Source organism: Bombus vosnesenskii, unplaced genomic scaffold (genome assembly GCF_011952255.1).
Source record: "Bombus vosnesenskii isolate JDL3184/JDL3185 unplaced genomic scaffold, Bvos_JDL3184-5_v1.1 scf7180000013352, whole genome shotgun sequence".
In the NCBI taxonomy this organism is placed as follows: Eukaryota; Metazoa; Arthropoda; class Insecta; order Hymenoptera; family Apidae; genus Bombus; species Bombus vosnesenskii.
Genome location: NW_022882988.1, coordinates 3,185,756 through 3,205,020, shown reverse-complemented (window position 1 = coordinate 3,205,020; position 19,265 = coordinate 3,185,756). Strand labels below are relative to the sequence as shown.

The 19,265-nt window shown below is 48.7% G+C and overlaps 1 protein-coding gene across 2 annotated transcripts in view; it reads left to right on the top strand.

The window, feature by feature from the left end:
* The first annotated feature begins 8,823 nt into the window (after positions 1-8,823).
* Positions 8,824-19,265, top strand: part of LOC117236910 (LIM domain only protein 3-like) — a 68,802-nt gene continuing 58,360 nt past the window's right edge. Inside the window, exon 1 of one of the 2 annotated variants that reach the window (XM_033500322.1) lies at positions 8,824-9,154. The gene's annotated coding sequence lies outside the window, so the exon portion shown is untranslated. Of the gene's footprint in view, positions 9,155-15,287; positions 15,956-19,265 lie in introns of those variants that run through there. The other variant, XM_033500321.1, reaches the window with a different exon arrangement.

Below are 19,265 nucleotides of genomic sequence, written 5' to 3'. Positions count from 1 at the left end.
AGAGTAGACGGGGAAGAGAGGACGAGGATCGGAGTTAGGGTTATAGAAAGGGATGCTGGATGAAGGGGAATCAGGGGGTGGAAACGAGAGAGGAATAGGTGTACCGAGCAGGGCATGCGGGCTCGTAATTAGGGATCTATAATTGCGTGGAGTCAGCTAGTGCGGTTGAGTCGAGTGGCAGGCACCCAGCGTCACGTCGTTCACACGTACGCGTGCATTTGCGTACCTATGCGGCTGCCTTGACGGACGACGACGCGTGGCGGTGTGTTCTGTGCGTGTTCGCCTTCTCTGTCCCTCTCTCTCTCTCTCTCTCTCTCTCTCTCTCTCTCCCTCTCTCCCTTTCTCTTTCTCTTTCTCTCTTTCTCTCTGTTTCCGCAGGCTGAACTGACTCTCGACGCGGGGGCATCGGTCGCAACCGGAAATGGAGTTGGACACGATGGCCGCAAGTAATACGGCCCGTTACTGTGATCATCCTTGAGATTAAAGACTCCGCGATTACATTGTGTAAGCGCTCGGAATCGCGCGTGGAACGCGTCTATTTCTTCTTTTCAACAGCTGACAGCTGTTTCTTGATATAACTGCAGAGACATTTTCGACTTTTCTTTTCATATAGCAATCAGATCAAATAATTTTCTTGTTTTTACTTGGTATGTGCTACCTATATCCTAATGACGATTTGACGAAGAGTTTACTTCGAGTTTATTATGAGCGTCGCTCATAATTGGCTATCATCACACATAGTCGTGGCTATAAATTAACAAATCCTGTTTACGTATCCTCGCAGCTAACATCGAAGAAACGCGTCTGATCGCGTAAGTACCAGTATCGCCGCTAATTGGAGCTACGAAAAGCACCGGTTTACAACGGTTAAATGGCAAACACACACGCGATCGATTTTCCATAGTCGCGATGATTCGTTTCGCGTAGGCAGCTAGCTTCTATCGGCTCGCTAATGAGGCAGATTATTCCCGGTAGACTGGACTGACAAGAAAAAAGGAGAATGTGCATAGGAAGTGGGTTTGTCGTTCGCATACTGATAGCACGACGTCGCATTCAGCCGAGAAGATAAGTGCATCTGACGGAGATACGCCGATGCCGGGGCTAACGTTTCCTAACTTGCGCTTCTCGACGAAGTAAATAACCTCGACTGTGTGCCTTGAAATTCGTGAAGTTAATTTAAATAGCGCCGAACACTTGATCGTACTGTGGCGTCGCGGTGACTGTTCCACGAAACGATAAAACAAAGACGCGCTGTAAATTCGATAAATCCAGGCAAACGACGCGTATGAACGTGTCAACTCTAAAGGAACAACGACGAGCGAACGTAACGCACGGTCGCGACGACTGGAATTTTCACGAGTGTGACGAAAGGTCGTCAACGAAGAGGGGAATTATCAAGAAATACGGATTTCAGGCTAATAGGAGAGCGGTGTATCAAAGTTGAATCAAGCGATAGCATAGTCGACCGAAAATTTCATCAGTAACGGTGACGAGTACGACGAGGACGAGGACGAAGGACCTAGCCTTGGTTCGGCCGAAGGCGCCGGAAAAGAGCTTTCCCTGGCGTGGCGCTTTCTTCGGCTTGGCAATCCTTCACAGTTAACGCCCCTAATCGTATTCATTAAAGTGCTCTCAATGCTTTTACACGGCTCTCAAGCTCTGCCACCATCTTCTCGCTTCCACTCTTTAAACACCCACGCTCCCGGCCTTCGTTCCTCTTTTCCATCGTTCGCCTCTTCCTTTAACTCTCTCCTCGTCTACCTTTCCGACGGTGCTTTCAACGCCCGAGATCTTGAGTAGATTCTCTCCCCCTAGTCTTAGCCTCCTCTCCGCCCCCCTTCGCCTTCTTCGTCCTTCTCTCCCTTCTATCCCTCCTCCCCCTTTTCGTCCGTCTTCTTGCTCCCCCCCCCCTCGGTTTCTCGTTGCGAGAGCTTTTAAGTTGGCAACAATGCGCGGATTTATAAACCAGACTGAGGGCATTGTTATCGGCGAGTGATTGGAAGGCGGCGTTTCGACACTAGCCGAATACCAACCATTGGTTACCGTCCATTGTTGACCCCTTTATCTTGGAAATTCGTGCTCCACCACCTTGCTTTTCCCCGTACGCCCGCCAGGGACTCGCTAAATCACTTGGTTTTATTGATGGACCGCGCCGCTAGAAAGGCGCGGCCAGCGTTGGTATCACGACTTTTGATAAACGGCCCATTGTGGGCCGTCTTTTCTTCGTGGTTTCTTCCTGTCGCGAGGCCGTTTCCCGTTTCCTTCCATCTCCTAATGCGGCCGATTCTCGTTTACTCTCGTTCGTTCGTTCTTCGACACAGAACGATACCCGCTTCTGCGCTTTTCCCGATTCCCAAATTTTTCGCCGGACGATTAATGATATCTCCTCGGTCACAGCCACCCCTATTTCGATCTTTATCGATTCCACGCTGCTACTGCTGCTGCTGCTGCTGCAGCTAGGAGTCGAAATCCGAGAACCAGTAGAAAGTAGCTTCCGGGAAACGCTAATGGTTCGCGTTCGAATTTCGATCGCGTGCACGATGAAACGATGGGAGGCGAACGGAGCGCGCTGGGTTTGCCGTGCTGCACCTTTTTGTGCTTGGAAATTAATGCCGAAGCGTGCGGACGCGCGCTGGATCCCTTCGAATTATACGCATCGGTGACAGTGCTCGCACAATAGGATACGATAGGATGAATCGAGTTTCTACCCTCGCTTTGCGAGTTGACTTTCCCATGATGCGGTCGTAATCAGATCATCTCTACCCTACCGTTCTCCCGCGTGTCGCCGCTGACTGTTCCATCGGCGTCCGCGTACCCGTTTTTGTTTATTGCTCAAATGGTCCTATTGTTCGCCGTTGCACGCCACCGTTTTTGTCTTTCGCTTAAAAATTAATTAAATCGCCAGCCAACGCCGCGCTATCAAAATCCATTTATCTCTTTGGAATCGTAATGAAAACACGAAAACGTATCTCCAAAATAGAACGTTCGACTACCTTTGCGCGCGGTAAAGGATGCTGGATCTCCAATTAGACGAATACGGTGCTTCACGTCGCTAATTCATCGAGTTTCACGATGAACGAACACGGTCGACCGGCCGTTACAAATACGAAACGCGATTGCCCCAACAGACATTCTTCGTTGTAACGTACCTAACGTCCACATAAAAGAAGACGATACGTACATACGAAATGGCGAGCGTGGCGAAAATCATTAAACGATTACGCGTCATGGGAACTGCAGAACTGCGCGATGGTCGACAAATTCGTACGTACGAAGGATCGCGGGTTGAGAAGGGAGCTTAAAGCGCGTTAAAATAATATACGAGGTGGCCGATATCACAAGGGGTACGGAAGAATATCGATTCTCGTCGGAGAGTCGCACGTGTACCGGCGCTTCGACACGTGCCGGCTAACTCCGCTACAGGGAACCACGAGATGCGAGAAGGTATCGTTCACCGAGCTGAGTGTGTGGCATGCGTGTGCGTGCAGAATCGCGTGCACCCCGATTGATCTCGAATGATGGTGGCGGTCATCCCGCGTTCCGTAGCCACCCTTCGCGCGAAGCAGTTAAGAGCTATCTTCCGTTCATCTAATCTGTAATTATGCCGGTCGAGTAGCAGCTATTTGTACGGATAGGCCGGCATTAGTAGGAGCAGCACGTATGAGCTTCCCTTAGCCTAGCCGATGTTATTTTTGTTGCGTCAACCCTAGCCACCGGGGGTGCACGCATTACGATGCAAATCGGTATCCAATGACTCTTACCGTTCGATCTTTCTCCCATTAATTGGCCGACGAAAGATCCCTTAGGGTTGAGCTCCGAGTATTTTACACTTGGAGGTGGGAATCGTTAGTTCGAAATACGGCTTCGTTGAACGATCAGCAGCCGAAATTTCATTTTCATCGGTTATCGAGGGAAGTTCATCTCTAGGGAACCTCGATTCTATTTTCTCCATTTCTGAATATTTCTGATTAGTTTATATTTAGGTAAGCAGTTAGTTGAAAACATCGACGAGAGTAAGATCAGCCATATAAAAAATCAAGAAGGAGTTTAATATGATTAGATATTTTTGAGCTTAATCTCTGAACTCCCTACTTTTTATATTCTGTTGTTTTGAGCTACCATAGATATCTTTGAGCTTAATCGCTTCTAATCTCTTGCTGCAATCCTGAGAACATCTCCGTCATCGGTATTTGTCTTGATCTGCAATCTTTTCTCGTCCAATCGAGCCTCAAACAAGTCGGAAGAAACTCGCTCTCCTTGCCTCTCTCTCTTTCTCTCTCTCTCTCTCTCCGTCAAGCGGAGTAGCGTAAATAAGCGAGCGAGTTTTTCTTTGCACAATATGTTGCGGGACCATTACTTAAGCGTGGTGGCGCGAGAGGGGTGGGTGGCAGCTTCTACGCGGGGAGACTGGCTCTTACCTAAATAACCACTCAGTCACTCGCAGACTTAGCTGGGAAACGGCGGAGAGGTTGAGAGAGAGAGAGAGAGAGAGAGAGTGAGTGAGGGTGGTTCGGACCGAAGAGTTGCCGCGGGGGAGAGGTCGTGGGGGTTAAGGCCAACGGGGGGATGGCCCGATACTATTACGTGATGTAAGAGCAACCGAGCATCCAGAAACCACCCCGCCAGATTAACGAGGCCATTCTCCGATTGATTTCTCGAGAAACGCTTCGACCGTTAACTTCAATATCGTGCTTCGCTAGGTAAAGTAACTTTTCGTACGATTTCGATTCCTGCCATCCTTTCTACGTGTCGACCATGACGCCGGTAAAGGGCTTACGTCGCGTTATTTTACACTTTGAAAGGCAGGGGGTTATATACGTTCCGATCGCTACCCCTTGGCTATATCGTTTTCAGAAGCAATTAACAAAGCTGTTCCCGAATAAAAACTGGCTATTGATACGTAAATTAGTACGTAAACAAATTCGTTTTTAAAACACGTCGTTGAGGGGTTGATTACGCGACGTAATTTTCTTTTGTCTCCGTCACAGGTAAATGCCGCGGCCAGACACCGTGAAAAAACTCGATTCGCTTTGATCTTGAACTAGCTGCTCGCGTGATGGCATAATATCGCTTCAAAGCAAACGATCTAATTTCAGCACACGTGTACGCAATTTCGTGAAACGTCGGAACGGTCGGCTTTGAATTTTCTGTTTCATAGAAACTGTCTAAAAATCATTAACAGCCTCGATACCGTCTCGACGTTGACGTTACCCGAGACGCGCCACAGAGAGATCAGACAATTTCGCAATCCTCGGTTCCGTCATTGTTTCGCTGCTATCGTTCGTTAGGCTTATTCCTATGATTATTTCTTATTTCTAGGCGTATTCCTATCATTGTTCTGGATTAAAAGCCTCGATATTCGATTCAATAGGAATTCTTCACTTCGGGTTTCTCCGAACTTTAACTAGAGACAGAAAATTTTTTACTTCCGATACTTTTCCTTTCTATCCTCGTTTCCTTTCTAGAATTAACGATCGCATAGAAATTTCGTAGTGGGCACGATAGCTATACGGAAAGCAAGTAAGCGTAGAGCTCGCGATCACTGGTATCTGGAAAAGTATTAAGCCCTGTAAACACTAGCAAAAAGCGTTAAGCGGGGTTAGAAAGACAAGCTATCAAATGCAGCGTACATCCAAGTTACGTTGAAGACTTGTTCACGAGCAGCGTGACTCGTCGCTTTGATGTCGTACGAGGAAGTCGCAAGTTTTCGTGCAAACAGAGACCGGCGGGAAGTTTCTCCGCAACCTTTCATTACGACGCTTTGTCGCAAGTGTGTACGCGCTTTTATAAATTGCAGAGTTTAAGAAATTAGCATGCCGATCGCGTAGGGTGGCTCGGAGATACGCCAGACGCGTCAAAGTGACACTCGCAGAGAGATGAGGTTCAGACGGCGATGCAAGAGGGACTGGATGCTAGGAGGTAAAGTGAGGTAATGGCGTGTCGGAGTTAACCGGCTGATAACCATCGGTTATAATTAACTCAACCTAATTGGCGAACAAGCTAACCCTGCCAACCGCGCTAAGTCATAACCGAGCGTTTCGCTTTATGGGTATCGAACAGAGGTCGTGGTGTACAGGATTCCTCGCTGTTTGTCGTTGCTCCTCGAAGGAAGATCTCGAATGGTTTCGAAATCCTTGATAGGAAATTTTCTTTTTAGCTATTATTTTTCATATTATTATTATTATTATTATTATTATTATTGTTATTATTTCAAACGCGACACCTTTAATTGAAATAGAATGGAAACGGAGAAAAAGTACTTATGCGGATGGAGCAGGTTCGATCGAGGTGTACAGAATATTCATTTTGCTTTGATAGACTTAATCTATTTGGTGCACAGGCCAACTTTGCCAGCCACGCAAAGTTATAATTGTACGTTTCACTTTGTAGATATCGTGCAGCGATCATAGTACGTACTAGAATTTTTCATATTACTTGTCGTTTGCCTTCTGTAGATGCAGGAGTCTTGGGATCCTTGAGAGGAAATTCTCTTTCAATAAGTGTTCTTCGTACAATTATTCTCGATAAAATAGCCATAACTAAAACAGGATAGTGCATTATAAGGGCTGCAAATGGAATAGTTTGAATTGGAATCTATAGAATTTCCATTCTACTTTAATTAACTGAACACGTATGACGAATAATTCTATTAAATCGCTAACCGGTAATAGTCAGGATTCCTCGCGTTATTTGTAATAATTATCTTCTAGAGTCGTCGTCCTCTAACGCAACTCCAGAGGTTTCAGGAGCCTCGATAAAAGATCCTCCGTCCATTCTTCGTTATTGCGAATAAGATCGAGATACAACATACATCGGAAACGCGACAAAGTAAACTCATCTTAAGCGCGTTTAACCGACAACTATAGAACGTCTATTTCAGCTGGATGTAATTTTCCTCAAGCAACCTACGAGCCAGAGTTTCTCACAGGAACTGTAAACAAGGCGTTGCGTTACCAGGAAGCGGCTTAAAAACGACACCCGGTACGATCGCTGTCATGGCAGCCGTTGCCGCTTTCTCGTTGCATTCTGCCGAAGGTTAATCCCTATTGTCGGTTGACATAAGCCTCTAATGGATGGAAGCGATCCGCGGGACGAATGGCGCGCAGGCTCTGCGACATGGACGCATTACCAGTTCGATTCGTTCTGTTTGTTCAACGTAACGCTTGCGAGGCGCGAACAAGGATAAAACGTTTATCTTTTTTGTTATTTCATTCGCGAACAACGGGATGCCCGGGTTCCTGTTACGGATCTCTGGACGATGGCGTAGGATTTCGGATTACACCGAGTTTACATTCGGACGTGGTATCGTTTAAGGTCAATTTTAGTTAAGACACGCGGCCACGTCGAAGACGTATAATCGAAATCCGTCTTCCGGCGAACGAGGCGAGCCAGACAGCTGGGGAGGTTAAACAGGGTGTCCGTTTCGGGTGCTTTAACGAGGCGAAACGAGGCACGGAGAAACGCGGTAAAAGGGCCAATCCCAATCACTTTTCCCGACCAATTCTGTAATTTTCGCTAAGCAGAACGAATGCCTTCTCTCTTTTCTTTCCTCTGCCGGTGGTAGCCGAGCCGGTACGGTAGATTGCAGGGAGGGCTTCGAAGGAGGCCGAGAGCCGGGACACGGGGTGGTTTGCGGCGGAAGGGGAGGGGGAGGGGGTGGAAAGGCCAGGCTGGGCCGCGCGCAATCATCGCCCAGTCTTTTAATTTCCTATACTGGCGGGAGAGAGCACGTGTAAGTGTGTACGCGTTGGCGTGCACGCGCGCATCAACGTCCGTGACCGCGACCGTGTGCGTGCGTTCGTGTGAAACGGATGTAGGGAAGATAGGGCAGGAGAGAATGGGAGGGAAAGTTTCGAGTGAAGGAAAAGGAGGAACGGAGAGGTGTGGAAGAAGTAAAGGGGGAGAAGGAAGGAGAACGTGAGTGAAAGGAGAGGGAGGGTAGGAGAAGGAGGAAGAGAGCGGTGGCTCGTGCGCGAGGGTCGGCACGGGGTGGTAATTGGCTGTCATGGCTTCCCAGTTCTACCAACCGCCCAACAACCCCGAGAGATTGGTATCGCTTATAATTAACTTCTCCGTGCCACGAAGCCACCGTTTCCATCGCGGCGTCCACGAAAAAGAGAGCCAGTTACAAAGGAGAGTGGAGGGGGAGGGAGCGAGGGTTAAAAAGCAGCTGTGCGTGGGTGTCGGAGAGGGTGGGACGAGCGGGTGGAAGTTTCGGTTGAAATCAAAAAGCTAGCAAGTCTTCGCAATCGTGTGACGAAAAAAGAAATCGAGGTACGAAGAAGGACAATTGGTGTGGGTACGTCGATGGGAGGGAGGGTTGGCTCGTGGTCGGCCTTCCTTATTTCTTATTCGTAATATTAAGTTCTCTTCGCGGTACGCTGGCGTCTAACGGGGAAGATCGAAATTCCGTATGCCCGGGAGCGTCGAACGGTGGTCTCGTTATTTCGTAATTTTCCTTAGGTACCGTAATTGGAGCCTTTTGTACGCGCGTCGCTACTCTAACGAAGAAGATCATTAGCTTTGAGAAAATCTGGTAGTCCCGCAAGTTTCTCGGCGAACACCTTTGAAACGAACTCACCAACACCTTTAGGGGTGGCTGAACGAGTTAGAAAGAACTGCGGAAGCCGTGCGTCAGGGTTCGAGGAGGATTTTACGGGACATAGGATAGCGGTTTGCCTCTCGGATGGCAGAAGAAGAAGCGACAGCGACCAGAAGAAAAGCTCTTTCACCGTGGGAAACGTGAAAAGCTACCATTCAATGCGACTTTGTCATATTTTTAGCAACTGTCATGTTTTTAGGAACAAAAAGAGACGGACACAGGAGGCGGGAAGGGAAACTGAAAGAGGATTATAAAGGAAGGGAAAAAACAAAGAGGCAAGACGATAAAATGGATTAAAGCGGAGTGGATGATAAAGAAAGCAACAAAGGAGTAGAATTTAGAAAGCGTGTTAAAGAAAAGGAAGAGAGAGAGAGAGAGAGAGAGATAGGAAGAGAGGCAGAACAACGTGGACGTTGCTAGAGAGCTGGATAAGAAGAGAGGTTGATGAAGAAGAATGACGTGGCGAAGAGAAGTAAACCAAGGGAATCGTATGAGCGACATGGAGAGCGAGAAAAGAGGAAACTGGAGGGATAGAAATGCTCCGAAGTCTAAGTAAGTAACATCCATTTCTATCCTCTACCATCTAGTCACTCCTTTTACTTTGGTTTACCTTATACTTTACGCGCTACTTCTGCAACTTTTTATTTGCAATTCCACTTTCTTCCACGACTGCCGTCGTTCTCGCAGTGGTTCTCAGGAACACCTCGGTACACTACATATTTCATGCTCCGTTCTCACAATACCATTTATTCGTTACGAAGCTTTTCTGCTTAAAAGGCCGTCCCGTGAGTTTTCGCTCGAACGAAGAACGTTTGTAACGTGTTCAACGGCGATGATAAGATATTAATTCGAGAAAAGAAACGAAAGAAACTACGAGCAAAGATACGATAATAAATAACGATCATACGATGCAACGATCTCGAGAATGCCTTTCCATATTCGTGGAACGCATCTATTCTCAGATAGAATAAAACGTTAGTTGGCGCACCCGTTCGTTTGCATGTATGTATTCAATGTCGCGTGGGATCCGTGGAATGCCAGTACAGTGCTCCCGTAACTAGTTTCTGAGCAGGTCACCCCAATTAACGTTTTCACGTGCAACGTGCCGCTCGTCCCCTCGCCTTTCGTCCTCCGATAGTCTCTTCTCTTTCCGCCAGACCTTGCCCGCCATGAGCACACGTACCCTCAGCAGCCAACCTTCTCTCTGTACCAGCGAGCATGCTGGCACGCCACGCCAAGTCTCGCAGAAACTTATAATTACGAAAGGAGTCGGCAATTATAATTGCCTCCGGCCAGCAGAGACGGATGTAATTATCCAGACACTCGTAGGCGGCGCGGCGCGAGCGTCGTGAAAATTGGGCGCAAACAGTGCCGCGGTTGTATGTTTTCAAGGACTACTTTTGTCCCTCGTTCAAAGGGCTTTTATCGCAAAAGGCGAAGAAAGAGAAACGCAGCGATTCGATCGAATCCAAGAATCTGGTGTCTTTTGGTTGGCGGGAGTGAGAATTCATGAAAGAGTATTCGTAGAAGAGAATTCGCGAAGGAGGGAAAGGCGAACGGAAGGTTTAGCGGTGGAGGTCGTGCGCGAACGAAGCCGTAAATTTCTTTCGATTAACACCGCCACCTCGTAAGCCTGACGCGCAAAAAGTTTTCGCGTTAAAGGCGCGAAGAATGGCGGGCTGTCTTCTCCTTTCTTTGCTTTACGAGATGGAGCAAGGGACGACAGGAGGTGAGAGTGACTGGCGCGCGAGTAGTCGTGTCGAGGTAAGGAGCGAGAGAAACCCAAGCAAGGAGGGAACCAAGACTCCGGTCAATTAAGCGCAGGAAATTAGAGTTTTAATTACGCAGTCATTCAGAAAATTACATCGGGGGCCGTGAAGAAGGCATCCGCAATCACCAACGAACGACGAGGGCACGGCGTGCCCTTTCCTTCCGACAGACCGTCCGACGAATTTTAAAAAAGTAAACACGGATCGATGCGCGCTCGCTCGCTCGTATTATCGTTCAACGATCGTTCGATCGAACCTACTCTTCTCTCTTTCGTCTTTCCTTCCTTTTTCGACATCGAAGTCGATAGACGACGAATATGAAACGGCGGAATTAGTTTGGCGCTTTTCCGAACGAATAAATTATATCGTGCGCGAAAACCGACTCATTTTCCTTAACTGCTGCATTTAAATTCCAACAAATGCGCAATTCAGCCTTTAATTGCTTTACGGGCATACCTGATGTTCGTAACTGCTCTCCCGCGAACCAGTAACTCTTCGCCGTACCTACCGAGACCTTTATAATATGTTTCGCCTCTTGTTTTTATTCTTTTTAATCCACTTGAAATTCGCCGTTGCGATTGCACCACGTCCACATCGACGTCCCACTATTCGTCCATCGTGCGTGGTAATTCCGGGCTGGCCGATAAACGACGTTACCATCATCGTCGTTTCAATATGCGAAGCGCGACCCTCGATTTTAATGGCGCTTCCGCGCGACGCCGCGCCGCGGCCCACCGTTTCCATTCGATTATCAAATCGAGTCTCGCGGAGTGGACGCGATAACGTTGAAACGGAAATAGTGGAAAAGAAACAAGCTGGATGGGGATGGCTGGAGTATGTGGGTCACGGGGAAGGTCAGCGGATAGCGCGTTAAATTTAATTACACGTGTCCGTGACGGCTGTTTGAACGGTCGGGAAGGCTGTGGATCGGGTAAAGCTTGTCCAAATCACTTCGATTTGGAAGTCGATAATGGTATATCCGCGAAAACGCGGCCGATATTCGCTTTAAATTGGTATCGATGGTACTCTTTAGGACGACTTTGTGACACGTCCGCGTTCAACCTGTCCGGTCCGCCGGATTCGCTTGATATCCGGATTGCAGTTCCGACCTTCCCCTACAGACTCGTCGGAAGATCGTCCAGTGGTCGAGGACGGTGAAAGGGAGCGGAATAGTGAGAAAAAGAGAGAGCGCGAGGCAGAACACGATTCCGCTAGTCAGATATTATTAGCGATGTATGTTAAATGGAAAAGGAGATTGGTCGTTCGCCGCCGGAACGGAATTATTATCGTTGGCCGTTTCGGTGCCGCAACTCGCTTCCTCGTCAATCGATGACGTTTATCTTAAAACGATCTAAGTGTATCGATTAGCATTTTGAAGGAAGTCTTTCACGGGCTATTTAGAAAGCACCTGCCGGCTTCTATCTCGATTCGAATTCTCATTATTTCGAGACCCTCGTTGATTTAACCGTGTTAAGATGCTCTTTGTCGATTAGAGTAGGATCGAGAGAAACATTTGAGCGAAATCCTTGACGATACGTGAAACGTAACGTGACTATATTCACGTGTAGAAACTAGAAACCAATCGCGTTCAACGTCGAATATCAATGTCGAGTAGCGAGCCTGACGACGACGTGCTCACGGACGTTGAGAAGAGATACGCGGGCGAAATCATGGATTGCGAACGATAGATAAAGAAGAGTAGAATCGGTCGCGTGACGACAAAACGCGGGACAGACACAGGCGGTAGCGGAGGTAAGTGGAATTTGGGCAAGGTGGGTCAGGCCGTGGAAGAAGGAAAAAAAAGATTGTTGGGTGGTTGGCAAGTAACGGAGAGTGTTAATTTTCGGAATGAAAACGAGACATCCATCTTTCGCGAAATACTTGGCACTCGACGCTTCAACTGTCGGCCCATTCTCTCGCTCAACGCATTAGAGTAATGAATTAATTTCCATCCGAGTCTCTCTCTCTCTCTCTTTCCCCCTGTCCCGTCGTGCTCCCTTCTACATCTCGCAGGCCGGCCTTTTACCACTCGTTTAGCCCGCAACGACTCCACTCTCTCTCTCTCTCTCCCTCCCTCCCTCTCTCTCTCCCTCTCTCTCTCTCACTCTCTCTCACTCTCTCACTCTCTCTCAATGCCTCGCTTCTTCCTCGCTTTGCATTCTGGATTTAAAGTCTATCTTCTTAATTATAACGGAGTGACAATGCACTCCCTCTTTCCCTGTCGTTTCCTTTCTCAACACTTCCATTTCCGTGAAAATTCCTATGCCGGTTTGCATTAAGCGGAGGAGAAAGATCAACCCTTCTCGCGCTGAATTCCTCTTCAAAGCAGCGAACGACGTCTCCAAAATTGTAAAACGCATTCGTTCGTTCGATTTTCCGATTCGCGCGCACTTCTGTAAGTATGTTCTTGTCGAACGTGGCGTGTTACACGACTTCGTCTTTTTCATGCTCGGGACGAAAATGACGCGTCCCGAGGTTCGTACGCCGGTCTCGGCCAGAGTCGAGGAAATCTGTATTACGACGCAATCTACCACCCTCTTCTTTCCGTGACTTCACCCTCGCCACGAGCGTCGTTGCTGGCGTGTGTGCGTTCGAGCTTCGTCGATCCCTCGCTTCCCCGGCTTCTCGCCCCGCTCCCTCGCCAACCTCCTCGTGGCTCCTTGTTCTTTGGCGATGTTCGCGAGGTACACGGCGCGCTCGTTAACGTATTCATGGGTTTATGGGACAATTAACCCTTTGAGGGACAGTATAATTACAGAAGCGATTAAACATCTTAACGTATAAACACGCCGTGCCCCTGCGACGTATACGTACACGAAATTCGATGTGGCAGCCAGCCGAGTAGGTAGGCAGACCGTTAGCAATTAACATACTAATGACACGAGGTGCTTTTCGAGAGTCACTGTAACCGGCTGGCCTGCAAAGCTTCCTGTGTATGTATATACGGGACGAAGGGGTGGACAGGGAAATATACACGCGTATCGGACGCCGCAGCAGCAGTTTCGGCTTACAATTATTTGCGATTAGGGATCGCGCGATCGAGACGTTTCCCGGTGATGTTCGTTAAAATAATTGAACCTCTTCCTCCTCGTCGTCGTCGTCGATGTCTCGACACGCCGATAACGAACACCCGAAATACTTATCCTCGCCCTCTCCCTCTTCCTTTCTCTTACTCTTTTTCGTTCTCTGTCGATTTCACGTCTCTACGGCTAATGGGATCGGTTAACGGAATAGAACGAAAACGCGTTAACGTCTCCGGCAAACGAATAGGATCACGAGAGAAGGAAGAAGGAGAGGGAGGCGGGGTAGTTTGTTTTTGCGCGGGTCGTTCAGCCAACAGAGATTTTAATAGTTTTTTAAAGACGAGAAAAGGAACTCGTTTCCTTGATTGGATTGAAGCGTATCTCGCGCGCGAGCTTCCGTAACGACTTTCCTAATTACGCTATCCATTAATTTTAATTGACCCGGTTTTTCTTTCGAAAACGTTGATACCTTCCACGAAATTCGATTAAAAAATCCATCGAACAATAATCTACGGCCGCCCTCTCTCCACCTTGTTCGTATCCTCAGTTGCCGCGATATCGGTTACAGCAGAAACGAGAAAATTTCAATTGTGCCCGAGGCGCTGAGCGTACTGTACCGATGGCTCGATCGGCCGACAACATCAAACTCCTAATGCGACGCACGGCGGTTAACAATACGGTGGAGCATTCGGACATTTTGTTTGCCACGAACGAATTTGATTATCGCGTAATCTCAGCCGGGCTGTGATGCTCGGGCCTGTAAAATCATGGAAAATCTAGCTGGACAATACCGCTTACCAGTGTCATTGTGAAACCTTTATCGCATACTGTGATACGGAGCACGAACGCGCGCGCTCCACTCCGAAAATCAACGCTCCCGCTTCCCCCACCCGGTCGTACGTATCGGACGTGTGCACGCTCGACTCACCGAAATGCTTTTGATTTAATTAGCTAATTATAATGTCCATTTAATTAATATAATCGGACCGGTTAGCGAGCGTGGGTGAAGCTTGTATGCCCGTGACGCCGCCAGTGACTATTTCACCGCGTTGCATTTAATAACACCCATTAACGAACATTTACATTAGCAGTAATTATCGCTGTTCCGGCGCACCATCCAGCCGATTGGGATATTTTCGTTCGTCACAGGTAATCGCGACGTCATCTAATTACGCGTTACCATTGAAACAAACCCTCGGCGATCGTCTCTCTTTCTTCCGTGCTTGGAGTTAAATTTAACTACGTTGAGGAGAGAAAAGAACGACGCGCTTAACGAGAAACTCTATCTGCCGACTTCTTCTCTCGATCGCGTCAAGACGGACTTTTTCCCGAATACAATACAAAAAGCCTAGGGATTCTTTATCAGTTCGTAACGTCGTTATAGACACGATTAACTTTCTTAATTCTATATTCTCCTTAATCAGTCCTAAAACTCTTGCATAAAGTCAAGATCGTTAGTCCTTTTCAACCCCGTTCCCTAACGCCCTCCTTTTCCTCCTTCTCCCCCCTCCCTCCCTCCCTCCCTCCCTCCCAATTCTCGACAACCAAGATCTTGTCGCTTCCTGTCTTATCGTTAAATCCTCTCAAGCAATATCCGTCGGTGTAACGAAGAAATCGTGCCGGCCAGACGTAGTGGTGGTAGCAGCGATGGTGGTACTGGTAGTAGTAGTGGTAGTGGTAGTGGTCGTGACTCTCCGATTGATAAAGATGACTGGTGCACAAAGCGCGTGTACTAGATGCGTGTATAGTGTATACAGTGCGCGGTGTGGTGCGGCAGAACGTTCACGCGACACGCGCCGTGCGGGCAACCGCGCATGCGCACGGCCACGCGTGACGTGCCAAATGACGTCGCAGTATGGAGCGACGAGTGGCGGCCGGAGGACGAGAAGCAAGGAGACGCCGGACGAGCGTTCCAAGCAAAGTCTAGCCGAGAGTGCGCCGAGTGGTTGGCGGTCTCGCGTCGCCTCGCGTACCGTCGCGTTCCTCTTCATTCCGAAGTGAGCTGCCGTTGCGGACTAACCGGCAGCCTCTGCGCTCACCTCCGTTGCTTCTGTTGCTGCTACCGTTGCCGGCCGATACCGTTGCCGCTGCCTATCGTCGAATCTTCAGCGGCGGCGCACATCGGCGATAACGCAACGTGTACTATTACCGATACGTCATCGCGTGCGCGACACCGCGCACCTGCTAATGAATTGAATTACTTTCGTGCCGCGGCTATCCACCGCACGAGACTCCGCGGCACGCGTACGCTCGATCGATCGATATCGCGCGACAAGTGACTCAAGCGATAAGTGTCAGATACCGAGAACGTTCCTCCACTTTCGTTTCACTTCCTTGCGCTACTGTTTACTCCTCCTGCATCCTTTGCTTTCTTCCAGCCAAATCCCTGCTTCGTTTCGGCTCTCTACTACCCTTTCGTGTTCGAGGACTCGCTTCGTTCATCGAGTGTGTTTGATGAGTGTCAACATTTGCATCGAGGATCGAGGAACCCTACCTACCATCGTGTCCTCTGGTATACCGAAGATTAAGGATTTCCAAGAATCTGTCGGTTTTTTCGGCCGGTGAGTAGCTGAATGATTTCTTGCGAAGGAACGTGGTCGACACACGCGCGATTTTCAACGAATCACGTATTCGAGCGGATGTACGGTTTAAATCGATTTACAACGCGACGAAACGACCGATTGATAGATCTTATTACGTTGTGCGCGCGGGGCCAGAACGTCGGAATCGAGGTGGACGATGCTGGAGTGTCGATACTCGGTGCTGGCGATGTTGAGCGTGGCCGCTGATGCCGGTTCCGATGCGGGACGTTTTAATTAACGTTAGGAGGAGCGACTTTTTCATCGCGACAGCGCGCTTTCGTTGCATCAACCGCGCTGATTCATTTAAAATCGAGACGTCCCATGTAGATTGTTTTACGTTTCGCGTGTGTGTGTCTGTTTACCAAGAATCTATAACGTTTCCTTCTTCCCTAGAATGTTGTTTCGCAAATCATTTTCCGTGTTATCAATAAATTATTTTTCTATCTTTGTTGCTATTATTGGAACGTCGGTCACGAGGTTCCATTGATTCCGTTTCACGTGCACGTTCCACGAAGCATGGCCGTACTGGAGCAGGATTTTTTGCACCCCTTTTTGCTCGCCACGCTCGGTGCGTGTCACGTTTGAGGTGATCGTGGTGTAACTCGAAGAGGAATGGAGCGTACGGGCCGCACGCATTCCACTCGTCGTTCCGCGAAATAAATCCGAGGCGCGGTTATGAGCAGGTTCGCCGTATTACACGATATAACGTCGTCCTTTTGAATCCGGCCTCGGTATAAATCGAGCATTATCGGACAATCCGTAGCATTCAACGGCCGAATGAAACGTTCGCCGCGGCGTACATTTACGTTTCAATGGCCGAATGAAATTTCCGCGTGGCGTCTGCCAGGCAAGAAGGCGTTGTTTGCGGGACAGAGAGAGAGAGAGAGGGAGCGAGAGAGGGAGGGAGAGAGAGAGATAGTGAAAGAGAAAGAGAGGAGGAGAGTTTATAGGGGTTGAGAAGGAGAGGAACGGCCGTCGCAACGCTCGCCAGCAACCCCCGCCGCGTTTGCCGAGGCATTAATTGGGTGGAGCTTTAATTGCCTTAGCGCGACCGACCGCCGTTCCCGCCGAACTTGGCCCGAGAAGGGTGGCTGGAAGGTCGCGTTAACGTTTGCCGACCCGAGACCAATTTCTTCGACGATTACGATCACTCGATTAACCGATCGAAATTGTACATTGCTTTAAACAATTAGGATATCACGGTTTATCGACGGTTTCGATAGGAGAAATCGTGAAAATTTCTCCGTGGTAAAATCGTCCATTTCCCGTTGGTTAAGTATCTGGAAAGAGAAAATCGAATGATCTTGTTTTGTCTCGAATGTTTGTTCAACACCGCGTGAAAGGCCATCCGAGTAATGGCGAGTGCGGTCAAGCTTCTAGTCTTTGGAGTATACAGCTCTCCACGCCTCTCTCCTTTCATCCTTTCTGTATCTGATACTCTCTCCGCGACTCCCTTTCTCACCCCGTGGCTCTCACGAAACGCGGAGGCGACTAACCCCTAAATGAAATCCTGGAATTAAAGCCGTATATTAACCTCGGGGCGCCTCCTAAATTAAAAAACAACATTTTTACGATGTCGAGGGCGGAGCAAGGGGTTGAAGAGGAACGAGGAGGATATCGAGGAGCGAGAATCGGTTCGCGGGTACGCGGGAATTCCTCTATTCCATCGCTTCAACCCCCGATAGGATCGTGGCCTAACGTAGTCCTTGTTCTACGTAGGCCGCCTATCCTCCGCGTCGACAAGGTCACCGAACTCCGACCACTATTCTATTGTCCGTAAATTGCGTTTTTAAATTCGTCGGGCGCTCTGGCACGTGGTGTATCCGCGCGAGCTTCCGAAACCTGCGAAGCGTCCGTCGGAGTTTGGAAACGCAGCCGTAACCACATTTTGAATTATTCAAACGCTTAACGATCGATCCATAAAGAATTTACGCCTGAAACATTCTAAACAAATTTATCATTCAAAGAAAGGGACGAAGTATAAAAGGGTCGATGGTGGAAGCAGTGGTAAAATTAAATAATGCAGTTTGTTGGTTGCAAAAGAAACGGAACGTTTGTAGAGAGCGAGGAGATAAGGAGGTAGATGGTGGATGGTGGAGAAGGCGTAAAGCGTCGAGATTACCATGGAAATCCAGATCAGTCGCTTTGCATACTTTGGAAATACGTCCACGGAATCGGGTAAGGGTGTATAATGGAAGTTGAAATTGGTTGAGCCTGTCCCGTCTGGGCAAGCTATACCCGTATACGAGGTATCGAGGGAAACGCATTCCTTGCCGAAATTGCTTCGCACTCGATTCAACGGAAAACACACGCGAGGCTTCGAGTTCGGGGTTACGTTTTCGCGCATCAAAAAATATATACGCCACCGGACGAGCACACATCGGTGATCTGATGTATACGTACGCGCGCATCCACCACTCTTCGGGTTTCTCCTCGGCTTAACTTCCTCTGTCTCACACTCGTAAAGCGTTGATTAAAACCCACCCGTGCAATGCGGTGAGACAGAGAGGGAACGAAAGGAAAGGGACGGAGAAAGAGGATGAACGAGAGAAGCCGTGGAAGAGGAAAGAGCAAAAGAGGACGACAGAAGGAAGAGGGAGGTTGAGAGGGGTTGAGAGAGAGAGAGAGAAAGAGAGAGAGAGAGAGAAAGAGAGCAGAGCAGGGGGTTGAAGGCAGTGGAAGTTTGGGTGGGTTCGCGTGTATACGCGTAAGTGGGTGCGTACGGTTGTTGTATGGGTGCGTGTATGCAATTGTATGAGCGGAGCGCGCGCGTACTCGGACGCAGGCGCAGAAGAGTCGAACCGAAACGGTGTGTGTCGGACAACGACGGTAAGCAGAAAGGAGAGAAGAGGGAAAACTAGGAAGCTAGGAGGCGAAGAAGGAGAAGAGGCAGGGTTGAAGGTGGTGGGTATAACACAGGTTGGTAGGGTGGGTGAGTGGATCGTCGAGGGGTAGGGGTGGTCCAAGGCGTTGCTTGCTTAATTACTAAAAGCTAATCAATTCCGGAGGAAGTAAAGTTTAAATTGCAAACTAAAGTATAGCTAGCTCCCGGATGTAACGCTGCAAAGCGATATTACCGTTCGCTGCATTCTGCAATTAGCCCGTGGTAAATCATTGAAAACAAATTATGGGCGGAACCTGCGGATGGCTGCTGACCCTATTCGATCCTCTTCTAACCCCGCTGGAGATCCTGGCCTGTATCTATAAAAATGTTGGCGGGCGGACAGCGCTGATATTGGAATTTTACCCCGGTAATACGGACGGTTCTTTCGTTCGCGTTAATAAGCCC